Source organism: Phyllobates terribilis, unplaced genomic scaffold, assembly GCF_046119375.1.
Source record: "Phyllobates terribilis strain yellow unplaced genomic scaffold, ASM4611937v1 Scaffold_7__3_contigs__length_470593459, whole genome shotgun sequence".
NCBI lineage: Eukaryota > Metazoa > Chordata > Amphibia > Anura > Dendrobatidae > Phyllobates > Phyllobates terribilis.
In genome coordinates this window covers 8,286,244-8,313,083 of record NW_027362767.1, presented here as the reverse complement: position 1 = coordinate 8,313,083, position 26,840 = coordinate 8,286,244, and the positions used below count along the sequence as shown (strand labels likewise).

The 26,840-nt window shown below is 36.8% G+C and overlaps 1 protein-coding gene across 1 annotated transcript in view; it reads right to left on the bottom strand.

The window, feature by feature from the left end:
* Positions 1-26,840, bottom strand: part of LRRC74A (leucine rich repeat containing 74A) — a 72,338-nt gene that overhangs the window by 41,214 nt on the left and 4,284 nt on the right. The gene's annotated exons all lie outside the window — the stretch shown is intronic.

Here is a 26,840-nt window from a genome sequence, read left to right as displayed (position 1 = left end):
ATGGATTACGCATCACTGCATCTGTACATGCAGAATCCATGCGTTTCAATGTGTGGATGGTACCCGGGTCTGGAGGACAGGAGACTCTCCCCCGGACCTGGGTACCATAGAACCTGTAAAAAAAAGAATAAAATAAAAAATAAATATTATATTAACTTTCTGATGGCCCCCGCTGCGCTTGTCTTGGCTTGCCGGCAGATCGCGGTGGACTGGAGGACCTGCGCTGACGTCATAGTCATGTGACGGCAGGTCCTTCAGTGTACTGCGAGTTGCCGGCAAGCCAGGACGGAGCGAAGCAAGACTGCGGGGGCCATCGGAAGGTAAGTATAGATTTATTGTTTTATTTTTTACCATTCTCTTGGTCTCACTATATATGCCGGTTGCATGGATTTATATAGTGTGACCAAGTTGTCAAGTACTTTCAAGTGATGCTAAAATCGCATGGAAATCGCTTGTCAACCCGCATGCGGAAATTCATGTGAAGAACGCTTCACATCCGCATGTCCCTGGCAGGAAAACGCATGTACAATCCGCATGTACAATCCGCATGTACAATCCGCATGTACAATCCGCATGCACAATCCGCATGTACAATCTTGCATGTACAATCCGCATGCACAATCCGCATGCACACTCCACATGTACAATCCGCATGCACAATCCGCATGTACAATCTGCATGCACAATCCGCATGTACAATCTTGCATGTGCAATCCGCATGTACAATCCGCATGTACAATCCGCATGTACAATCCGCATGCACGATCCGCATGCACACTCCGCACGTACAATCCGCATGCACAATCCGCATGTACAATCTTGCATGTACAATCCGCATGCACAATCCACATGTACAATCTTGCATGTACAATCCGCATGCACAATCCGCATGTGCAATCCGCATGCACGATCCGCATGCACACTCCGCACGTACAATCCGCATGTACAATCCGCATGCACAATCCGCATGTACAATCTTGCATGTACAATCCGCATGCACAATCCGCATGTACAATCTTGCATGTACAATCCGCATGTACAATCCGCATGCACAATCCGCATGTACAATCCGCATGTACGATCCGCATGCACGATCCGCATGCACGATCCGCACGCATGATCCGCATGCATAATCCGCATGCGCAATCCGCATGTACAATCCGCATGTACAATCTTGCATGTACAATCCGCATGTACAATCCGCATGTACAATCTTGCATGTACAAACTGCATGTACAATCCGCATGTACAATCTGCATGTACAATCCGCATGTACAATCCACATGCACAATCCGCATGTACAATCCGCTGGTACAATCCACATGCGTTTTTTCTGCCAGGGAGATGCAGAAACGCTCAGGAAAAATCTGCAGCATTTCAGCATCGTGGGCACATAGCCTAAAGGCCCCGTCACACTTAGCGACGCTGCAACGATCCCGACAACGATACGACCTGTCAGGGATCGTTGCTGCGTCACTATGTGGTCGCTGGTGAGCTGTCAAACAGGCAGGCTCACCAACGATCAGGGGAGCAGCGACATCGTGGAAAGAATCTTTCCATGATGTCCTGCTCCTGGTTACCAGCCTGCTGAAGCAGGATCAGGCTGGTGACCATGATAAACATCAGGTTACTAGGGGCACACGCGCGCCTAGTAACCCGTTGTTTATCATGGTTACCACTCTGCTACAGTGAGCGGGAGGTTACCGCTCACTTTAGCAGGCTCGTAACCATGATAAACAACGGCTTACTAGGTGCGCGTGTGCCCCTAGTAACCTGATGTTTATCATGGTCACCAGCCTGATCGCTGCTCCCGCTGGTCACACACAGCGATGTGTGCTGACCAGCGGGAGAGCAACGACCAAAAAATGGTCCAGGACACTTTGCAGCGATCAGCGACCTCACAGCAGGGGCCTGATCGCTGCAAAGTGTCACACATAGCGACATCGCTGGCGAGGTCGCTGTTGCGTCACCAAAACCGTGAGACAGCAGCGATCTCGCTATGTGAGACGGGGGCTTTAGAGGAGACTTAATAGCTGTCTACAAATATCTCAAGGGCTGTCACACTGTAGAGGGATCAGCTTTATTCTCATTTCCACATGGAGACACAAGAAACAATGGGATGAAACTGAAAGGGAGAAGATACAGATTAGATATTAGAACTTTTGATAGTGAGGAGATCAATGAGTGGAACAGGCGGCCACGAGAGGTGGTGAGTTCTCCTTCAATGGACGTCTTCACACAGAGGATGGACAGACATCTGTCTGAGATGGTTTAGTGAATCCGATAATGAGCCGGGGGTTGGACACGAGGACCCTAGAGGCCTATCATTCTACTGTTATACAGGTGCATCTCACTAAATTAGAATATCATCAAAAAGTTAATTTATTTCAGTTCTTCAATACAAAAAGTGACACTCCTATATTATATAGAGTCATTACACGCAGAGGGATCTATTATATAGAATCATTACACACAGAGGGATCTATTATATAGAGTCATTACACACAGAGGGATCTATTATATAGAGTCATTACACACAGAGGGATCTATTATATAGAGTCATTACACACAGAGGGATCTATTATATAGAGTCATTACACACAGAGGGATCTATTATATAGAGTCATTACACACAGAGGGCTCTATTATATAGAGTCAATACACGCAGAGGGATCTATTATATAGAGTCATTGCACGCAGAGGAATCTATTATATAGAGTCATTACACACAGAGGGATCTATTATATAGAGTCATTACACACAGAGGGATCTATTATATAGAGTCATTGCACGCAGAGGGATCTATTATATAGAGTCATTACACACAGAGGGATCTATTATATAGAGTCATTACACACAGAGGGATCTATTATAGAGTCATTACACACAGAGGGATCTATTATATAGAGTCATTACACACAGAGGGATATATTATATAGAGTCATTGCACGCAGAGGGATCTATTATATAGAGTCATTACACACAGAGGGCTCTATTATATAGAGTCAATACACGCAGAGGGATCTATTATATAGAGTCATTACACACAGAGGGATCTATTATATAGAGTCATTACACACAGAGGGATCTATTATATAGAGTCATTACACACAGAGGGATCTATTATATAGAGTCATTGCACGCAGAGGGATCTATTATATAGAGTCATTACACACAGAGGGCTCTATTATATAGAGTCAATACACGCAGAGGGATCTATTATATAGAGTCATTACACACAGAGGGATCTATTATATAGAGTCATTACACACAGAGGGATCTATTATAGAGTCATTACACACAGAGGGATCTATTATATAGAGTCATTACACACAGAGGGATCTATTATATAGAGTCATTACACACAGAGGGATCTATTATATAGAGTCATTACACACAGGGATCTATTATATAGAGTCATTACACACAGAGTGATCTGTGTGTAATGACTCTATATAATAGATCCCTCTGTGTGTAATGACTCTATATAATAGATACCTCTGTGTTTAAAGACTCTATATAATAGATCCCTCTGTGTGTAATGACTCTATATAATAGAGCCTTCTGTGTGTAATGACTCTATATAATATATCCCTCTGTGTATAATGACTCTATATAATAGATCCCTGTGTGTAATGACTCTATATAATAGATCCCTCTGTGTGTAATGACTCTATATAATAGATCCCTCTGCGTGTAATGACTCTATATAATAGATCCCTCTGTGTGTAATGACTCTATATAATAGATCCCTCTGCGTGTATTGACTCTATATAATAGAGCCCTCTGTGTGTAATGACTCTATATAATAGATCCCTCTGCATGCAATGACTCTATATAATAGTTCCCTCAGTGTGTAATGACTCTCTATAATAGAGCCCTCTGCGTGTAATGACTCTATATAATAGATCCCTCTGCGTGTAATGACTCTATATAATAGATCCCTCTGTGTGTAATGACTCTATATAATAGATCCCTCTGTGTGTAATGACTCTATATAATAGATCCCTCTGTGTGTAATGACTCTATATAATAGATCCCTCTGTGTTTAATGACTCTATATAATAGATCCCTCTGTGTGTAATGACTCTATATAATAGATCCAACTGTGTGTAATGACTCTATATAATAGACACCTCTGTGTGTAATGACTCTATATAATAGATCCCTCTGTGTGTAATGACTCTATATAATAGAGCCCTCTGTGTGTAATGATTCTATATAATAGATCGCTCTGTGTGTAATGACTCTATATAATAGATCCCTCTGTGTTTAATGACTCTATATAATAGATCCCTCTGTGTGTAATGACTCTATATAATAGATCCCTCTGTGTGTAATGACTCTATATAATAGATCCCTCTGCGTGTATTGACTCTATATAATAGAGCCCTCTGTGTGTAATGACTCTATATAATAGATCCCTCTGCATGCAATGACTCTATATAATAGTTCCCTCAGTGTGTAATGACTCTCTATAATAGAGCCCTCTGCGTGTAATGACTCTATATAATAGATCCCTCTGCGTGTAATGACTCTATATAATAGATCCCTCTGTGTGTAATGACTCTATATAATAGATCCCTCTGTGTGTAATGACTCTATATAATAGATCCCTCTGTGTGTAATGACTCTATATAATAGATCCCTCTGTGTTTAATGACTCTATATAATAGATCCCTCTGTGTGTAATGACTCTATATAATAGATCCAACTGTGTGTAATGACTCTATATAATAGACACCTCTGTGTGTAATGACTCTATATAATAGATCCCTCTGTGTGTAATGACTCTATATAATAGAGCCCTCTGTGTGTAATGATTCTATATAATAGATCGCTCTGTGTGTAATGACTCTATATAATAGAGCCCTCTGTGTGTAGTGACTCTATATAATAGAGCCCTCTGTGTGTAATGACTCTATATAATAGATCGCTCTGTGTGTAATGACTCTATATAATAGATCCTTCTGTGTGTAATGGCTCTATATAATAGACCCCTCTGTGTGTAATGACTCTATATAATAGATCCCTCTGTGTGTAATGACTCTATATAATAGATCCCTCTGTGTGTAATGACTCTATATAATAGATCCCTCTGAGTGTAATGACTCTATATAATAGATCCCTCTGTGTGTAATGACTCTATATAATAGATCCCTCTGTGTGTAATGACTCTATATAATAGATCCCTCTTTGTGTAATGACTCTATATAATAGATCCCTCTGTGTGTAATGACTCTATATAATAGATCCCTCTGCGTGTAATGACTCTATATAATAGATCACTCTGTGTGTAATGACTCTATATAATAGATCACTCTGCGTGTAATGACTCTATATAATAGATCCCTCTGTGTGTAATGACTCTATATAATAGATCCCTCTGTGTGTAATGACTCTATATAATAGATCACTCTGTGTGTAATGACTCTATATAATAGATCCCTCTGTGTGTAATTACTCTATAATAGATCCCTCTGTGTGTAATGACTCTATATAATAGATCACTCTGTGTGTAATGACTCTATATAATAGATCCCTCTGTGTGTAATGACTCTATATAATAGATCCCTCTGTGTGTAACGACGCTATATAATAGATCACTGTGTAATGACTCTATATAATAGATCCCTCTGTGTCTAACGATGCTATATAATAGATCCCTCTGTGTAATGACTCTATATAATAGATCCCTCTGTGTATAATGACTCTATATAATAGATCACTCTGTGTGTAATGACTCTATATAATAGATCCCTCTGTGTGTAATGACTCTATATAATAGATTACTCTGTGTGTAATGACTCTATATAATAGATCACTCTGCGTGTAATGACTCTATATAGTAGATCCCTCTGTGTGTAATGACTCTATATAATAGATCCCTCTGTGTGTAATGACTCTATATAATAGATCGCTCTGTGTGTAATGACTCTATATAATAGATCCCTCTGTGTGCAATGACTCTATAATAGATCACTCTGTGTGTAATGACTCTATATAATAGATCCCTCTGCGTGTAATGACTCTATATAATAGATCCCTCTGTGTGTAATGACTCTATATAATAGATCCCTCTGTGTGTAATGACTCTATATGATAGATCACTCTGTGTGTAATGACTCTATATAATAGATCACTCTGTATGTAATGACTCTATATAATAGATCCCTCTGTGTGTAATGACTCTATATAATAGATCCCTCTGTGTTTAATGACTCTATATAATAGATCCCTCTGTGTGTAATGACTCTATATAATAGATCACTCTGTATATAATGATTCTATATAATAGATCCCTCTGTATGTAACGACGCTATATAATAGATCACTGTGTAATGACTCTAAATAATAGATTCCTCTGTGTGTAACGACGCTATATAATAGATCCCTCTGTGTAATGACTCTATATAATAGATCCCTCTGTGTATAATGACTCTATATAATAGATCACTCTGTGTGTAATGACTCTATATAATGGATCCCTCTGTGTGTAATGACTCTATATAATAGATTACTCTGTGTGTAATGACTCTATATAATAGATCACTCTGCGTGTAATGACTCTATATAATAGATCCCTCTGTGTGTAATGACTCTATATAATAGATCCCTCTGTGTGTAATGACTCTATAATAGATCCCTCTGTGTGTAATGACTCTATATAATAGATCCCTCTGTGTGTAATGACTCTATATAAAAGATCCCTCTGTGTGTAATGACACTATATAATAGATCCCTCTGTGTGTAATGACTCTATATAATAGATCCCTCTGTGTGTAATGACTCTATATAATAGAGCCTTCTGTGTGTAATGACTCTATATTATAGATCCCTCTGTGTGAAATGACTCTATATAATAGATCCCTGTGTGTAATGACTCTATATAATAGATCCCTCTGTGTGTAATGACTCTATATAATAGATCCCTCTGTGTGTAATGACTCTATACAATAGATCCCTCTGCGTGTAATGACTCTATATAATAGATCCCTCTGTGTGGAATGACTCTATATAATAGATCCCTCTGTGTGTAATGACTCTATATAATAGATCCCTCTGTGTGTAATGACTCTATATAATAGATCCCTCTGTGTGTAAGGACTCTATATATTAGTTCCCTCTGTGTGTAATGACTCTATATAATAGATCCCTCTGTGTGTAAGGACTCTATATAATAGATCCCTCTGCGTGTAATGACTCTATATAATAGATCCCTCTGTGTGTAATGACTCTATATAATAGATCCCTCTGCGTGTAATGACTCTATATAATAGAGCCCTCTGTGTGTAATGACTATATAATAGACCCCTCTGTGTGTAATGACTCTATATAATAGATCACTCTGCGTGTAATGACTCTATATAATAGATCCCACTGTGTGTAATGACTCTATATAATAGATCCCTCTGTGTGTAATGACTCTATATAATAGATCCCTCTGAGTGTAATGACTCTATATAATAGATCCCTCTGTGTGTAATGACTCTATATAATAGATCACTCTGTATGTAATGACTCTATATAATAGATCCCTCTGTGTGTAATGACTCTATATAATAGATCCCTCTGTGTTTAATGACTCTATATAATAGATGCCTCTGTGTGTAATGACTCTATATAATAGATCACTCTGTATATAATGACTCTATATAATAGATCCCTCTGTATGTAACGACGCTATATAATAGATCACTGTGTAATGACTCTATATAATAGATTAATCTGTGTGTAACGACGCTATATAATAGATCCCTCTGTGTAATGACTCTATATAATAGATCCCTCTGTGTATAATGACTCTATATAATAGATCACTCTGTGTGTAATGACTCTATATAATGGATCCCTCTGTGTGTAATGACTCTATATAATAGATTACTCTGTGTGTAATGACTCTATATAATAGATCACTCTGCGTGTAATGACTCTATATAATAGATCCCTCTGTGTGTAATGACTCTATATAATAGATCCCTCTGTGTGTAATGACTCTATAATAGATCCCTCTGTGTGTAATGACTCTATATAATAGATCACTCTGTGTGTAATGACTCTATATAAAAGATCCCTCTGTGTGTAATGACACTATATAATAGATCCCTCTGTGTGTAATGACTCTATATAATAGATCCCTCTGTGTGTAATGACTCTATATAATAGAGCCTTCTGTGTGTAATGACTCTATATTATAGATCCCTCTGTGTGAAATGACTCTATATAATAGATCCCTGTGTGTAATGACTCTATATAATAGATCCCTCTGTGTGTAATGACTCTATATAATAGATCCCTCTGTGTGTAATGACTCTATACAATAGATCCCTCTGCGTGTAATGACTCTATATAATAGATCCCTCTGTGTGGAATGACTCTATATAATAGATCCCTCTGTGTGTAATGACTCTATATAATAGATCCCTCTGTGTGTAATGACTCTATATAATAGATCCCTCTGTGTGTAAGGACTCTATATATTAGTTCCCTCTGTGTGTAATGACTCTATATAATAGATCCCTCTGTGTGTAAGGACTCTATATAATAGATTCCTCTGCGTGTAATGACTCTATATAATAGATCCCTCTGTGTGTAATGACTCTATATAATAGATCCCTCTGCGTGTAATGACTCTATATAATAGAGCCCTCTGTGTGTAATGACTATATAATAGATCCCTCTGCGTGCAATGACTCTATATAATAGTTCCCTCAGTGTGTAATGACTCTCTATTATAGATCCCTCTGCGTGTAATGACTCTATATAATAGATCCCTCTGTGTGTAATGACTCTATATAATAGATCCCTGTGCGTGTAATGACTCTATATAATAGATCACTCTGTGTGTAATGACTCTATATAATAGATCACTCTGCGTGTAATGACTCTATATAATAGATCCCTCTGTGTGTAATGACTCTATATAATAGATCACTCTGTGTGTAATGACTCTATATAATAGATCCCTCTGTGTGTAATGACTCTATAATAGATCCCTCTGTGTGTAATTACTCTATATAATAGATCCCTCTGTGTGTAGTGACTCTATATAATAGATCACTCTGTGTGTAATGACTCTATATAATAGATCCCTCTGTGTGTAGTGACTCTATATAATAGATCCCTCTGTGTGTAACGACTCTATATAATAGATCCCGCTGTGTGTAATGACTCTATATAATAGATCACTCTGTATGTAATGACTCTATATAATAGATCCCTCTGTGTGTAACGACGCTATATAATAGATCACTGTGTAATGACTCTATATAATAGATCCCTCTGTGTGTAACGACGCTATATAATAGATCCCTCTGTGTAATGACTCTATATAATAGATCCCTCTGTGTACAATGACTCTATATAATAGATCACTCTGTGTGTAATGACTCTGTATAATAGATCACTCTGTGTGTAATGACTCTATATAATAGATCCCTCTGTGTGTAATGACTCTATATAATAGATCCCTCTGCGTGTAATGACTCTATATAATAGTTCCCTCTGTGTGTAATGACTCTATATAATAGATCCCTCTGTGTGTATTGACTCTATATAATAGAGCCCTCTGTGTGAAATGACTCTATATAATAGATTCCTCTGCGTGCAATGACTCTATATAATAGTTCCTTCAGTGTGTAATGACTCTCTATAATAGATCCCTCTGCGTGTAATGACTCTATATAATAGATCCCTCTGCGAGTAATGACTCTATATAATAGATCCCTCTGTGTGTAATGACTCTATATAATAGATCCCTCTGTGTGTAATGACTCTATATAATAGATCCCTGTGTGTAATGACTCTATATAATAGATCCCTCTGTGTGTAATGACTCTATATAATAGATCCCTCTGTGTGTAATGGCTCTATATAATAGATCACTCTGTGTGTAATGACTCTATATAATAGATCCCTTTGTGTGTAATGACTCTATATAATAGATCCCTCTGTGTGTAATGACTCTATATAATAGACACCTCTGTGTGTAATGACTCTATATAATAGATCCCTCTGTGTGTAATGACTCTATATAATAGAGCCCTCTGTGTGTAATGATTCTATATAATAGATCGCTCTGTGTGTAATGACTCTATATAGTAGAGCCCTCTGTGTGTAGTGACTCTATACAATAGAGCCCTCTGTGTGTAGTGACTCTATATAATAGAGCCCAATGTGTGTAATGACTCTATATAATAGATCGCTCTGTGTGTAGTGACTCTATATAATAGATCCCTCTGTGTGTAATGGCTCTATATAATAGACCCCTCTGTGTGTAATGACTCTATATAATAGATCACTCTGCGTGTAATGACTCTATATAATAGATCCCTCTGTGTGTAATGACTCTATATAATAGATCCCTCTGTGTGTAATGACTCTATATAATAGATCCCTCTGTGTGTAATGACTCTATATAATAGATCCTGCTGTGTGTAATGACTCTATATAATAGATCCCTCTGTGTGTAATGACTCTATATAATAGATCCCTCTGTGTGTAATGACTCTATGTAATAGATCCCGCTGCGTGTAATGACTCTATGTAATAGATCCCGCTGCGTGTAATGACTCTATATAATAGATCCCTCTGCGTGTAATGACTCTATATAATAGATCCCTCTGTGTAATGACTCTATATAATAGATCCCTCTGCATGTAATGACTCTATATAATAGATCCCTCTGTGTGTAATGACTCTATATAATAGATCCCTCTGCGTGTAATGACTCTATATAATAGATCACTCTGCGTGTAATGACTCTATATAATAGATCCCTCTGTGTGTAATGACTCTATATAATAGATCCCTCTGTGTGTAATGACTCTATATAATAGATCACTCTGTGTGTAATGACTCTACAATAGATCCCTCTGTGTGTAATCACTTTATAATAGATCCCTCTGTGTGTAATGACTCTATATAATAGATCACTCTGTGTGTAATGACTCTATATAATAGATCCCTCTGTGTGTAATGACTCTATATAATAGATCCCTCTGTGTGTAACGACGCTATATAATAGATCACTGTGTAATGACTCTATATAATAGATCCCTCTGTGTCTAACGATGCTATATAATAGATCCCTCTGTGTAATGACTCTATATAATAGATCCCTCTGTGTATAATGACTCTATATAATAGATCACTCTGTGTGTAATGACTCTATATAATAGATCACTCTGTGTGTAATGACACTATATAATAGATCCCTCTGTGTGTAATGACTACATGATAGATCACTCTGTGTGTAATGACTCTATATAATAGATCACTCTGTATGTAATGACTCTATATAATAGATCCCTCTGTGTGTAATGACTCTATATAATAGATCCCTTTGTGTTTAATGACTCTATATAATAGATCCCTCTGTGTGTAATTACTCTATATAATAGATCCCTCTGTGTGTAGTGACTCTATATAATAGATCACTCTGTGTGTAATGACTCTATATAATAGATCCCTCTGTGTGTAGTGACTCTATATAATAGATCCCTCTGTGTGTAATGACTCTATATAATAGATCCCTCTGTGTGTAATGACTCTATATAATAGATCACTCTGTGTGTAATGACTCTATATAATAGATCCCTCTGTGTGTAATTACTCTATAATAGATCCCTCTGTGTGCAATGACTCTATATAATAGATCACTCTGTGTGTAATGACTCTATATAATAGATCCCTCTGTGTGTAATGACTCTATATAATAGATCCCTCTGTGTGTAACGACGCTATATAATAGATCACTGTGTAATGACTCTATATATTAGATCCCTCTGTGTCTAACGATGCTATATAATAGATCCCTCTGTGTAATGACTCTATATAATAGATCCCTCTGTGTATAATGACTCTATATAATAGATCACTCTGTGTGTAATGACTCTATATAATAGATCCCTCTGTGTGTAATGACTCTATATAATAGATTACTCTGTGTGTAATGACTCTATATAATAGATCACTCTGTGTGTAATGACTCTATATAGTAGATCCCTCTGTGTGTAATGACTCTATATAATAGATCCCTCTGTGTGTAATGACTCTATATAATAGATCACTCTGTGTGTAATGACTCTATATAATAGATCCCTCTGTGTGTAATGACTCTATAATAGATCGCTCTGTGTGTAATGACTCTATATAATAGATCCCTCTGTGTGTAATGACTCTATATAATAGATCCCTCTGTGTGTAATGACTCTATATAATAGATCCCTCTGCGTGTAATGACTCTATATAATAGATCCCTCTGCATGTAATGACTCTATATAATAGATCCCTCTGTGTTTAATGACTCTATATGATAGATCACTCTGTGTGTAATGACTCTATATAATAGATCACTCTGTATGTAATGACTCTATATAATAGATCCCTCTGTGTGTAATGACTCTATATAATAGATCCCTCTGTGTTTAATGACTCTATATAATAGATCCCTCTGTGTGTAATTACTCTATATAATAGATCCCTCTGTGTGTAGTGACTCTATATAATAGATCACTCTGTGTGTAATGACTCTATATAATAGATCCCTCTGTGTGTAGTGACTCTATATAATAGATCCCTCTGTGTGTAATGACTCTATATAATAGATCCCTCTGTATGTAACGACGCTATATAATAGATCACTGTGTAATGACTCTATATAATAGATCCCTCTGTGTGTAACGACGCTATATAATAGATTCCTCTGTGTAATGACTCTATATAATAGATCCCTCTGTGTATAATGACTCTATATAATAGATCACTCTGTGTGTAATGACTCTATATAATGGATCCCTCTGTGTGTAATGACTCTATATAATAGATTACTCTGTGTGTAATGACTCTATATAATAGATGACTCTGCGTGTAATGACTCTATATAATAGATCCCTCTGTGTGTAATGACTCTATATAATAGATCCCTCTGTGTGTAATGACTCTATAATAGATCCCTCTGTGTGTAATGATTCTATATAATAGATCCCTCTGTGTGTAATGACTCTACATAATAGATCCCTCTGTGTGTAATGACTCTATATAACAGATCCCTCTGCGTGTAATGACTCTATATAAAAGATCCCTCTGTGTGTAATGACACTATATAATAGATCCCTCTGTGTGTAATGACTCTATATGATAGATCACTCTGTGTAATGACTCTATATAATAGATCACTCTGTATGTAATGACTCTATATAATAGATTATTCTGTGTGTAATGACTCTATATAATAGATCACTCTGCGTGTAATGACTCTATATAATAGATCCCTCTGTGTGTAATGACTCTATATAATAGATCCCTCTGTGTGTAATGACTCTATATAATAGATCACTCTGTGTGTAATGACTCTATATAATAGATCCCTCTGTGTGTAATGACTCTATAATAGATCCCTCTGTGTAATGACTCTATATAATAGATCCCTCTGTGTGTAATGACTCTATATAATAGATCACTCTGTGTGTAATGACTCTATATAATAGATCCCTCTGTGTGTAATGACTCTATATAATAGATTACTCTGTGTGTAATAACTCTATATAATAGATCACTCTGCGTGTAATGACTCTATATAGTAGATCCCTCTGTGTGTAATGACTCTATATAATAGATCCCTCTGTGTGTAATAACTCTATATAATAGATCACTCTGTGTGTAATGACTCTATATAATAGATCCCTCTGTGTGTAATGACTCTATAATAGATCGCTCTGTGTGTAATGACTCTATATAATAGATCCCTCTGTGTGTAATGACTCTATATGATAGATCACTCTGTGTGTAATGACTCTATATAATAGATCACTCTGTATGTAATGACTCTATATAATAGATCCCTCTGTGTGTAATGACTCTATATAATAGATCCCTCTGTGTTTAATGACTCTATATAATAGATCCCTCTGTGTGTAATTACTCTATATAATAGATCCCTCTGTGTGTAGTGACTCTATATAATAGATCACTCTGTGTGTAATGACTCTATATAATAGATCCCTCTGTGTGTAGTGACTCTATATAATAGATCCCTCTGTGTGTAATGACTCTATATAATAGATCCCTCTGTATGTAACGACGATATATAATAGATCACTGTGTAATGACTCTATATAATAGATCCCTCTGTGTGTAACGACGCTATATAATAGATCCCTCTGTGTAATGACTCTATATAATAGATCCCTCTGTGTATAATGACTCTATATAATAGATCACTCTGTGTGTAATGACTCTATATAATGGATCCCTCTGTGTGTAATGACTCTATATAATAGATTACTCTGTGTGTAATGACTCTATATAATAGATCACTCTGCGTGTAATGACTCTATATAATAGATCCCTCTGTGTGTAATGACTCTATATAATATATCCCTCTGTGTGTAATGACTCTATAATAGATCCCTCTGTGTGTAATGACTCTATATAATAGATCCCTCTGTGTGTAATGACTCTATATAATAGATCCCTCTGTGTGTAATGACTCTATATAACAGATCCCTCTGCGTGTAATGACTCTATATAAAAGATCCCTCTGTGTGTAATGACACTATATAATAGATCCCTCTGTGTGTAATGACTCTATATGATAGATCACTCTGTGTAATGACTCTATATAATAGATCACTCTGTATGTAATGACTCTATATAATAGATTACTCTGTGTGTAATGACTCTATATAATAGATCACTCTGCGTGTAATGACTCTATATAATAGATCCCTCTGTGTGTAATGACTCAATATAATAGATCCCTCTGTGTGTAATGACTCTATATAATAGATCACTCTGTGTGTAATGACTCTATATAATAGATCCCTCTGTGTGTAATGACTCTATAATAGATCCCTCTGTGTGTAATGACTCTATATAATAGATCCCTCTGTGTGTAATGACTCTATATAATAGATCACTCTGTGTGTAATGACTCTATATAATAGATCCCTCTGTGTGTAATTACTCTATAATAGATCCCTCTGTGTGTAATGACTCTATATAATAGATCACTCTGTGTGTAATGACTCTATATAATAGATCCCTCTGTTTGTAATGACTCTATATAATAGATCCCTCTGTGTGTAACGACGCTATATAATAGATCACTGTGTAATGACTCTACATATTAGATCCCTTTGTGTCTAACGATGCTATATAATAGATCCCTCTGTGTAATGACTCTATATAATAGATCCCTCTGTGTATAATGACTCTATATAATAGATCACTCTGTGTGTAATGACTCTATATAATAGATCCCTCTGTGTGTAATGACTCTATATAATAGATTACTCTGTGTGTAATGACTCTATATAATAGATCACTCTGCGTGTAATGACTCTATATAGTAGATCCCTCTGTGTGTAATGACTCTATATAATAGATCCCTCTGTGTGTAATGACTCTATATAATAGATCACTCTGTGTGTAATGACTCTATATAATAGATCCCTCTGTGTGTAATGACTCTATAATAGATCGCTCTGTGTGTAATGACTCTATATAATAGATCCCTCTGTGTGTAATGACTCTATATGATAGATCACTCTGTGTGTAATGACTCTATATAATAGATCACTCTGTATGTAATGACTCTATATAATAGATCCCTCTGTGTGTAATGACTCTATATAATAGATCCCTCTGTGTTTAATGACTCTATATAATAGATCCCTCTGTGTGTAATTACTCTATATAATAGATCACTCTGTGTGTAATGACTCTATATAATAGATCCCTCTGTGTGTAGTGACTCTATATAATAGATCCCTCTGTGTGTAATGACTCTATATAATAGATCACTCTGTATGTAATGACTCTACATAATAGATCCCTCTGTATGTAACGACGCTATATAATAGATCACTGTGTAATGACTCTATATAATAGATCCCTCTGTGTGTAACGACGCTATATAATAGATCCCTCTGTGTAATGACTCTATATAATAGATCCCTCTGTGTGTAATGACTCTATATAATGGATCCCTCTGTGTGTAATGACTCTATATAATAGATTACTCTGTGTGTAATGACTCTATATAATAGATCACTCTGCGTGTAATGACTCTATATAATAGATCCCTCTGTGTGTAATGACTATATAATAGATCCCTCTGTGTGTAATGACTCTATAATAGATCCCTCTGTGTGTAATGACTCTATATAATAGATCCCTCTGTGTGTAATGACTCTATATAATAGATCCCTCTGTGTGTAATGACTCTATATAACAGATCCCTCTGCGTGTAATGACTCTATATAAAAGATCCCTCTGTGTGTAATGACACTATATAATAGATCCCTCTGTGTGTAATGACTCTATATGATAGATCACTCTGTGTGGAATGACTCTATATAATAGATCCCTCTGTGTGTAATGACTCTATATAATAGATCCCTCTGTGTGTAATGACTCTATATAATAGATCACTCTGTGTGTAATGACTCTATATAATAGATCCCTCTGTGTGTAATAACTCTATAATAGATCCCTCTGTGTGTAATTACTCTATATAATAGATCCCTCTGTGTATAGTGACTCTATATAATAGATCCCTCTGTGTGTAGTGACTCTATATAATAGATCCCTCTGTGTGTAATGACTCTATATAATAGATCCCTCTGTGTGTAATGACTCTATATAATAGATCACTCTGTATGTAATGACTCTATATAATAGATCCCTCTGTGTGTAACGACGCTATATAATAGATCACTGTGTAATGACTCTATATAATAGATCCCTCTGTGTGTAATGACGCTATATAATCCCTCTGTGTAATGACTCTATATAATAGATCCCTCTGTGTATAATGACTCTATATAATAGATCACTCTGTGTGTAATGACTCTGTATAATAGATCACTCTGTGTGTAATGACTCTATATAATAGATCCCTCTGTGTGTAATGACTCTATATAATAGATCCCTCTGCGTGTAATGACTCTATATAATAGATCCCTCTGTGTGTAATGACTCTATATAATAGATCCCTCTGTGTGTATTGACTCTATATAATAGAGCCCTCTGTGTGTAATGACTCTATATAATAGATCCCTCTGCGTGCAATGACTCTATATAATAGTTCCCTCAGTGTGTAATGACTCTCTATAATAGATCCCTCTGCGTGTAATGACTCTATATAATAGATCCCTCTGCGAGTAATGACTCTATATAATAGATCCCTCTGTGTGTAATGACTCTATATAATAGATCCCTGTGTGTAATGACTCTATATAATAGATCCCTCTGTGTGTAATGACTCTATATAATAGATCCCTCTGTGTGTAATGGCTCTATATAATAGATCACTCTGTGTGTAATGACTCTATATAATAGATCCCTCTGTGTGTAATGACTCTATATAATAGATCCAACTGTGTGTAATGACTTTATATAATAGACACCTCTGTGTGTAATGACTCTATATAATAGATCCCTCTGTGTGTAATGACTCTATATAATAGAGCCCTCTGTGTGTAATGATTCTATATAATAGATCGCTCTGTGTGTAATGACTCTATATAATAGAGCCCTCTGTGTGTAGTGACTCTATATAATAGAGCCCTCTGTGTGTAATGACTCTATATAATAGTTCGCTCTGTGTGTAATGACTCTATATAATAGATCCCTCTGTGTGTAATGGCTCTATATAATAGACCCCTCTGTGTGTAATGACTCTATATAATAGATCACTCTGCGTGTAATGACTCTATATAATAGATCCCTCTGTGTGTAATGACTCTATATAATAGATCCCTCTGTGTGTAATGACTCTATATAATAGATCGCTCTGTGTGTAATGACTCTATATAATAGATCCCTCTGTGTGTAATGACTCTATATAATAGATCCCTCTGTGTGTAATGACTCTATATAATAGATCCCTCTGTGTGTAATGACTCTATATAATAGATCCCTCTGTGTGTAATGACTCTATATAATAGATCCCTCTGTGTGTAATGACTCTATATAATAGATCCTGCTGTGTGTAATGACTCTATATAATAGATCCCTCTGTGCGTAATGACTCTATATAATAGATCCCTCTGCGTGTAATGACTCTATGTAATAGATCCCGCTGCGTGTAATGACTCTATGTAATAGATCCCGCTGCGTGTAATGACTCTATATAATAGATCCCTCTGCGTGTAATGACTCTATATAATAGATCCCTCTGCGTTTAATGACTCTATATAATAGATCCCTCTGCGTGTAATGACTATATAATAGATCACTCTGCGTGTAATGACTCTATATAATAGATCCCTCTGTGTGTAATGACTCTATATAATAGATCACTCTGTGTGTAATGACTCTATATAATAGATCCCTCTGTGTGTAATTACTCTATAATAGATCCCTCTGTTTGTAATGACTCTATATAATAGATCACTCTGTGTGTAATGACTCTATATAATAGATCCCTCTGTGTGTAATGACTCTATATAATAGATCCCTCTGTGTGTAACGATGCTATATAATAGATCCCTCTGTGTAATGACTCTATATAATAGATCCCTCTGTGTATAATGACTCTATATAATAGATCACTCTGTGTGTAATGACTCTATATAATAGATTACTCTGTGTGTAATGACTCTATATAATAGATTACTCTGTGTGTAATGACTCTATATAATAGATCACTCTGCGTGTAATGACTCTATATAGTAGATCCCTCTGTGTGTAATGACTCTATATAATAGATCCCTCTGTGTGTAATGACTCTATATAATAGATCACTCTGTGTGTAATGACTCTATATAATAGATCCCTCTGTGTGTAATGACTCTATAATAGATCGCTCTGTGTGTAATGACTCTATATAATAGATCCCTCTGTGTGTAATGACTCTATATAATAGATCCCTCTGTGTGTAATGACTCTATATAATAGATCCCTCTGCGTGTATTGACTCTATATAATAGATCCCTCTGTGTGTAATGACACTATATAATAGATCCCTCTGTGTGTAATGACTCTATATGATAGATCACTCTGTGTGTAATGACTCTATATAATAGATCACTCTGTATGTAATGACTCTATATAATAGATCCCTCTGTGTGTAATGACTCTATATAATAGATCCCTTTGTGTTTAATGACTCTATATAATAGATCCCTCTGTGTGTAATAACTCTATATAATAGATCCCTCTGTGTGTAGTGACTCTATATAATAGATCACTCTGTGTGTAATGACTCTATATAATAGATCCCTCTGTGTGTAGTTACTCTATATAATAGATCCCTCTGTGTGTAATGACTCTATATAATAGATCCCTCTGTGTGTAATGACTCTATATAATAGATCCCTCTGTGTGTAATGACTCTATATAATAGATCACTCTGTATGTAATGACTCTATATAATAGATCACTGTGTAACGACGCTATATAATAGATCACTGTGTAATGACTCTATATAATAGATCCCTCTGTGTGTAACGACACTATATAATAGATCCCTCTGTGTATAATGACTCTATATAATAGATCACTCTGTGTGTAATAACTCTATATAATGGATCCCTCTGTGTGTAATGACTCTATATAATAGATTACTCTGTGTGTAATGACTCTATATAATAGATCACTCTGCGTGTAATGACTCTATATAATAGATCCCTCTGTGTGTAATGACTCTATATAATAGATCCCTCTGTGTGTAATGACTCTATATAATAGATCACTCTGTGTGTAATGACTCTATATAATAGATCCCTCTGTGTGTAATGACTCTATATAATAGATCCCTCTGTGTGTAATGACTCTATATAATAGATCCCTCTGCGTGTAATGACTCTATATAATAGATCCCTCTGTGTGTAATGACACTATATAATAGATCCCTCTGTGTGTAATGACTCTATATGATAGATCACTCTGTGTGTAATGACTCTATATAATAGATCACTCTGTATGTAATGACTCTATATAATAGATCCCTCTGTGTGTAATGACTCTATATAATAGATCCCTCTGTGTTTAATGACTCTATATAATAGATCCCTCTGTGTGTAATGACTCTATATAATAGAGCCTTCTGTGTGTAATGACTCTATATAATAGATCCCTCTGTGTGTAACGACGCTATATAATAGATCACTGTGTAATGACTCTATATAATAGATCCCTCTGTGTTTAACGACGCTATATAATAGATCCCTCTGTGTAATGACTCTATATAATAGATCCCTCTGTGTATAATGACTCTATATAATAGATCACTCTGTGTGTAATGACTCTATATAATAGATCACTCTGTGTGTAATGACTATATAATAGATCCCTCTGTGTGTAATGACTCTATATAATAGATCCCTCTGTGTGTAATGACTCTATATAATAGATCCCTCTGTGTGTAATGACTCTATATAATAGATCCCTCTGTGTGTATTGACTCTATATAATAGAGCCCTCTGTGTGTAATGACTCTATATAATAGATCCCTCTGCGTGCAATGACTCTATATAATAGTTCCCTCAGTGTGTAATGACTCTCTATAATAGATCCCTCTGCGTGTAATGACTCTATATAATAGATCACTCTGCGTGTAATGACTCTATATAATAGATCCCTCTGTGTGTAATGACTCTATATAATAGATCCCTCTTTGTGTAATGACTCTATATAATAGATCCCTGTGTGTAATGACTCTATATAATAGATCCCTCTGTGTGTAATGACTCTATATAATAGATCCCTCTGTGTGTAATGGCTCTATATAATAGATCACTCTGTGTGTAATGACTCTATATAATAGATCCCTCTGTGTGTAATGACTCTATATAATAGATCCAACTGTGTGTAATGACTCTATATAATAGACAACTCTGTGTGTAATGACTCTATATAATAGATCCCTCTGTGTGTAATGACTCTATATAACAGAGCCCTCTGTGTGTAATGATTCTATATAACAGATCGCTCTGTGTGTAATGACTCTATATAATAGAGCCCTCTGTGTGTAGTGACTCTATATAATAGAGCCCTCTGTGTGTAATGACTCTATATAATAGATCCCTCTGTGTGTAATGACTCTATATAATAGATCACTCTGCGTGTAATGACTCTATATAGTAGATCCCTCTGCGTGTAATGACTCTATATAATAGATCCCTCTGTGTGTAATGACTCTATATAATAGATCACTCTGTGTGTAATGACTCTATATAATAGATCCCTCTGTGTGTAATGACTCTATAATAGATCGCTCTGTGTGTAATGACTCTATATAATAGATCCCTCTGTGTGTAATGACTCTATATAATAGATCCCTCTGTGTGTAATGACTCTATATAATAGATCCCTCTGCGTGTATTGACTCTATATAATAGATCCCTCTGTGTGTAATGACACTATATAATAGATCCCTCTGTGTGTAATGACTCTATATGATAGATCACTCTGTATGTAATGACTCTATATAATAGATCCCTCTGTGTGTAATGACTCTATATAATAGATCCCTTTGTGTTTAATGACTCTATATAATAGATCCCTCTGTGTGTAATTACTCTATATAATAGATCCCTCTGTGTGTAATGACTCTATATAATAGATCCCTCTGCGTGTAATGACTCTATATAATAGATCCCTCTGTGTGTAATGACACTATATAATAGATCCCTCTGTGTGTAATGACTCTATATAATAGATCACTCTGTATGTAATGACTCTATATAATAGATCCCTCTGTGTGTAATGACTCTATATAATAGATCCCTTTGTGTTTAATGACTCTATATAATAGATCCCTCTGTGTGTAATTACTCTATATAATAGATCCCTCTGTGTGTAGTGACTCTAAATAATAGATCACTCTGTGTGTAATGACTCTATATAATAGATCCCTCTGTGTGTAGTGACTCTATATAATAGATCCCTCTGTGTGTAATGACTCTATATAATAGATCCATCTGTGTGTAATGACTCTATATAATAGATCACTCTGTATGTAATGACTCTATATAATAGATCCCTCTGTATGTAACGACGCTATATAATAGATCACTGTGTAATGACTGTTATGCACACGCCCGGGCTAAGCGGCGTGTGCGTGTGATTGGTAGTGATTCCACTGGACCGTGCCGGAGAGTGAATGCCTGGAGGGGCGTGACTAAGTATTCACCCGATCCGACCAGGGTCGCACGACGGCATACGACGCCAGTGTACCAAGGAGGAATCGAGCAGAGGGACCAGGTGCTACTCCAGGACAGACCCCGGACACGGCTGTTGACCCACACAGGGGAATACAGGAACAGGCTGGTAGGCTGGCACACAGACTGGAGGGTATAGGCAGGCACGACTGGTATGCAGGCAGGCGGGTATGCAGGCAGGGGGGTAAAGGCAAGCACAGCTAGAGTGCAGACAGGGAGGCACTAGCAGGTAGGAACACAGGCGGGATAGGACCCAGTACACACCGGGACTCAGGAACAATACAGGCAGAGGGTTACAGGCAAGCACAGCTAGAGTGCAGACAAGGCTGAGCAGGGAGGACAGGGCTCTGTTCACACGGAACAGACAGGAAGGGAAAGACAGAGCCAGATACTCACACAGTACTTGCAGAGACAACAAGCAGGAGTTAGGTACGAGTTCAGACTCTGCAGAAAAAGGAAGGGAACGGACATAGAGGCAAAACAGGTAAAGGACAGGAGAGAGTTCAGACTGGAACTGAGTGTACGGAGGAGACCGACACTGCAGAGGGATACAGGAGCGGGTCTGGGAATACGGCCCCCAGAGAGGCGGAACGAACAGGCAAGGAGCGTGTTCAGACAGGACAGACCAGACGCAGGAGCGGGTCTAGGAAATCGGCCACTAGAAGGCGGAACGAACAGGCAAGGAGCGTGTTCAGACAGGACAGACCAGACACAGGAGCGGGTCTAGGAAATCGGCCACTAGAAGGCGAGAGGAACAGGCTAGGAGCGTGTTCAGACAGGACAGACAAGAGAGCACAGAAAGGACTCAGTTCAGACACGGGAGCTGATACCGCAAAGCAGGAGACATACAGGACTCAGTTCAGACACGGGAGCTGATACCGCAAAGCAGGAGACATACAGGACACAGTTCAGACACGGGAGCTGATACCGCAAAGCAGGAGACATACAGGACTCAGTTCAGACACGGGAGCTGATACCGCAAAGCAGGAGACATACAGGACTCAGTTCAGACACGGGAACTGATACAAAAAGCAGGAGACAAGAGACGGGACCTGGCACCTTCAGAGTGCAAGCACACACTGAAGGAAACACTATGCTCAGGCAGGGATAGAAGGGAGCTGCTGAGCTATATACCAAGTGACAGACAGCAATAGGCTGAGGACGCACAAGGGGTGTGACCCACAGCAGGTACAAAAGGCAGGAAGTGATCGGGCGCCGCCCTTAAGCAGCAGAAACAGACACAAACAGACAGCATGGAGGGAAGCCAGAGAGACATTCTGGACAGGAGATCAAGTGCGCCCTCTTGCACAGTGGGAGATGGACCACCATGCAAGGACGCCGCCAGGTATATTACAATGACTCTATATAATAGATCCCTCTGTGTGTAACGACGTTATATAATAGATCCCTCTGTGTAATGACTTTATATAATAGATCCCTCTGTGTATAATGACTCTATATAATAGATCACTCTGTGTGTAATGACTCTATATAATGGATCCCTCTGTGTGTAATGACTCTATATAATAGATTACTCTGTGTGTAATGACTCTATATAATAGATCACTCTGCGTGTAATGACTCTATATAATAGATCCCTCTGTGTGTAATGACTCTATATAATAGATCCCTCTGTGTGTAATGACTCTATATAATAGATCACTCTGTGTGTAATGACTCTATATTATAGATCCCTCTGTGTGTAATGACTCTATAATAGATCCCTCTGTGTGTAATGACTCTATATAATAGATCCCTCTGTGTGTAATGACTCTATATAATAGATCCCTCTCTGTGTAATGACTCTATATAATAGATCCCTCTGTGTGTAATGACTCTATATAATAGATCCCTCTGCGTGTAATGACTCTATATAATAGATCCCTCTGTGTGTAATGACACTATATAATAGATCCCTCTGTGTGTAATGACTCTATATGATAGATCACTCTGTGTGTAATGACTCTATATAATAGATCACTCTGTATGTAATGACTCTATATAATAGATCCCTCTGTGTGTAATGACTCTATATAATAGATCCCTCTGTGTTTAATGACTCTATATAATAGATCCCTCTGTGTGTAATGACTCTATATAATAGAGCCTTCTGTGTGTAATGACTCTATATAATAGATCCCTGTGTGTAATGACTCTATATAATAGATCCCTCTGTGTGTAATGACTCTATATAATAGATCCCTCTGTGTGTAATGACTCTATATAATAGATCCCTCTGCGTGTAATGACTCTATATAATAGATCCCTCTGTGTGGAATGACTCTATATAATAGATCCCTCTGTGTGGAATGACTCTATATAATAGATCCCTCTGTGTGTAATGACTCTATATAATAGATCCCTCTGTGTGTAAGGACTCTATATAATAGATCCGTCTGTGTGTAATGACTCTATATAATAGATCCCTCTGCGTGTAAGGACTCTATATAATAGATCCCTCTGCGTGTAATGACTCTATATAATAGATCACTCTGCGTGTAATGACTCTATATAATAGATCCCTCTGCGTGTAATGACTCTATATAATAGATCCCTCTGCGTGTAATGACTCTATATAATAGATCCCTCTGCGTGTAATGACTCTATATAATAGATCCCTCTGCGTGTAATGACTCTATATAATAGAGCCCTCTGTGTGTAATGACTCTATATAATAGATCCCTCTGCGTGCAATGACTCTATATAATAGTTCCCTCAGTGTGTAATGACTCTCTATTATAGATCCCTCTGCGTGTAATGACTCTATATAATAGATCCCTCTGTGTGTAATGACTCTATATAATAGATCCCTGTGCGTGTAATGACTCTATATAATAGATCACTCTGTGTGTAATGACTCTATATAATAGATCACTCTGCGTGTAATGACTCTATATAATAGATCCCTCTGTGTGTAATGACTCTATATAATAGATCCCTCTGTGTGTAATGACTCTATATAATAGATCACTCTGTGTGTAATGACTCTATATAATAGATCCCTCTGTGTGTAATGACTCTATAATAGATCCCTCTGTGTGTAATTACTCTATATAATAGATCCCTCTGTGTGTAGTGACTCTATATAATAGATCACTCTGTGTGTAATGACTCTATATAATAGATCCCTCTGTGTGTAGTGACTCTATATAATAGATCCCTCTGTGTGTAATGACTCTATATAATAGATCCCTCTGTGTGTAATGACTCTATATAATAGATCACTCTGTATGTAATGACTCTATATAATAGATCCCTCTGTGTGTAATGACGCTATATAATAGATCACCGTGTAATGACTCTATATAATAGATCCCTCTGTGTGTAAGGACGCTATATAATAGATCCCTCTGTGTAATGACTCTATATAATAGATCCCTCTGTGTATAATGACTCTATATAATAGATCACTCTGTGTGTAATGACTCTATATAATAGATCCCTCTGTGTGTAATGACTCTATAGAATAGATTACTCTGTGTGTAATGACTCTATATAATAGATCACTCTGTGTGTAATGACTCTATATAATAGATCCCTGTGTGTAATGACTCTATATAATAGATCCCTCTGTGTGTAATGACTCTATATAATAGATCCCTCTGCGTGTAATGACTCTATATAATAGATCCCTCTGAGTGTAATGACTCTATATAATAGATCCCTCTGTGTGTAATGACTCTATATAATAGATCACTCTGTGTTTAATGACTCTATATAATAGATCACTCTGTATGTAATGACTCTATATAATAGAGCCCTCTGTGTGTAATGACTCTATATAATAGATCCCTCTGTGTTTAATGACTCTATATAATAGAGCCTTCTGTGTGTAATGACTCTATATAATAGATCCCTCTGTGTGTAATGACTCTATATAATAGATCCCTCTGCGTGTAATGACTCTATATAATAGATCCCTCTGTGTGTAATGACTCTATATAATAGATCCATCTGTGTGTAATGACTCTATATAATAGATCACTCTGCCTGTAATGACTCTATATAATAGATCCCTCTGCGTGTAATGACTCTATATAATAGATCCCTCTGCGTGTAATGACTCTATATAATAGATCACTCTGTGTGTATTGACTCTATATAATAGATCACTCTGTGTGTAATGACTCTATATAATAGATCCCTCTGTGTGTAATGACTCTATATAATAGATCCCTCTGTGTGTAATGACTCTATATAATAGATCCCTCTGTGTGTAATGACTCTATATAATAGAACCCTCTGTGTGTAATGACTCTATATAATAGATCCCTCTGTGTGTAATGACTCTATATAATAGATCACTCTGTGTGTAATGACTCTATATAATAGATCCTTCTGTGTGTAATGACTCTATATAATAGATCACTCTGTGTGTAATAACTCTATATAATAGATCCCTCTGTGTGTAATGACTCTATATAATAGATCACTCTGTGTGTAATGACTCTATATAATAGATCCCTGTGTGTAATGACTCTATATAATAGATCCCTCTGTGTGTAATGACTCTATATAATAGATCCCTCTGCGTGTAATGACTCTATATAATAGATCCCTCTGAGTGTAATGACTCTATATAATAGATCCCTCTGTGTGTAATGACTCTATATAATAGATCACTCTGTGTTTAATGACTCTATATAATAGATCACTCTGTATGTAATG